We start from the raw sequence: 1,878 nt of genomic DNA, 5'->3' as shown, positions 1-1,878 counted from the left end.
GTGTGTGTGTGTGTGTGTGTGTGTGTGTGTGTGTGTGTGTGTGACTATCTAGTAAGCGAAGGCAATGAATTAGTCGGAAATAAAGAGAAGATTCTTCGTCGGTCGGGACGATGAGCAGACAGTAATTTCCATCACAAGAAATCCTACTCGTTATTAATCGCATGTAACTGGCTGGTTATTCCCATACACAGACGTCTGCCTTTAACAGACAGAGCTGGAGACTTGAAAGCCATCTAAAATTCAAACAGTGAAAAATGAATGACCTGACAATTTATTTTACGACACTGAAATGACATAAAAATAAATTTGACTATACCATGATTTGAAATCAGATTGCAGACATCCGGAACGAATGCCATAAGTCATCGTATCCGACGTTATAACATTCTGTTAATTTGTGGCTTCTTTGAAATAAATAAATACATCATAATCAACAAGAGGAACATGACGTATCAATGCATAATTCCTGAAACTGTTTTTACTCTGTAACCTTTCTCTTATCAAATTGACGCTATAAATTGAATTCTCGTTGTAATATAACTTACGCAGTTTTTTTTTTTAAATTCTTGTTGAATAAAATAACTTCTATTTTTTCATCTCATGTTTGAAACATTGCTTGTGTATATGGATGTGTTATGTACGTGATTGTTTTTATGAAAATGCCACGAAAAGCAAGAAAGCTGTTCAGACGCCTAGGTCGCTGTTTTGAACGTTCTTTCACAAACTTTTTGATTTGGACTTGCACTGCAAACAATTTCGAAACTGCGGAAGATGATTATTCAGATATTCCTGATACAGACAATTCTGTATTTAGGGATTCACGCACGAAAACCTCTGTTGAATACACTTGAGCTTATTGCAGTCGGAGAAACTTTAACGTTATATGGCAAAAATTATTATGATCCCAATTAACAAGCAGATACTATTTGTTGGTTAAACGTAAAACCCGTTTATCTAAGTATACTTAGAAAACAATGTTGGATTAACTCCTAATATATGGGGACCTGAAAACGATGACATTCTGAACCCAAAAAGACAAAAAAAAAAAAAAAAAAAAAAAAAAGAAGTAAAATTCAAAACAAAAAAGAATGGGGGTATTCCTATATTTCTACATTTCGTTGTACAACCTAAAGAAAACTCGGTATGAAGGTGAAGTATTAAATGTTATATATCTGAATTATATATATATATGAATCACAATGCAACAGTCACACATCTACTGCCCTCAGACTGACATACAGCTATGCAAAACATACTCAAGTGCACACACACACACACACGCAGACACACACTGCCACACACACTTGTGCAAATCACATTATTGCAGCACTAAAACAAGATATTTAAAAATGACAGATCAGGAGATTTGTCAAAAAGCAGAACTTTGCAAAAAATCTGAGCGAATCATTTTGAGTAATTATAAGTTGGATTAAACGAACAACAGGCGTGAATGTATACGTTTCATTGAAATATGGTGTAAAAGTTGGCGAAGTTCAGTTAAGAGAGGTATCATAATATAGAAGTGCATAAATTAGAGACAAAACAAAACAAAAAAGAAAGAATAGATTATTTTACACCTGTAGAAAGTACAAGAATAATGTTGTACAAGAGATGAAAGGTTACTGGAAAATCGGAAAAGAAACCGTAACCAATATATTTGATATTGTCCTCAAGACAAAATAAGAAAGAAAAGATTTATATGAGGCGCAGGAGTGGCTGTGTGGTAAGTAGCTTGCTTACCAATCACATGGTTCTGGGTTCAGTCCCACTACGTGGCACCTTGGGCAAGTGTCTTCTACTATAGCCTCAGGCCGACCAAACCCTTGTGAGTGGATTTGGTAGACGGAAACTGAAAGAAGTCCGTCGTATATATGTGTA

The 1,878-nt window shown here is 35.0% G+C and overlaps 1 long non-coding RNA gene across 1 annotated transcript in view; it reads left to right on the top strand.

The window, feature by feature from the left end:
- The first annotated feature begins 338 nt into the window (after positions 1-338).
- Positions 339-1,878, top strand: part of LOC106883623 (uncharacterized) — a 7,851-nt gene continuing 6,311 nt past the window's right edge. The window contains exon 1 of the long non-coding RNA XR_001411145.2: positions 339-1,149. This is a non-coding gene — a long non-coding RNA (uncharacterized LOC106883623). The remainder of the gene's footprint in view (positions 1,150-1,878) is intronic.

This window comes from Octopus bimaculoides, unplaced genomic scaffold, assembly GCF_001194135.2.
Source record: "Octopus bimaculoides isolate UCB-OBI-ISO-001 unplaced genomic scaffold, ASM119413v2 Scaffold_335631, whole genome shotgun sequence".
In the NCBI taxonomy this organism is placed as follows: domain Eukaryota; kingdom Metazoa; phylum Mollusca; class Cephalopoda; order Octopoda; family Octopodidae; genus Octopus; species Octopus bimaculoides.
Note: the sequence above shows the minus strand (reverse complement) of the source record. Positions and strands in the feature narration are given on the sequence as shown.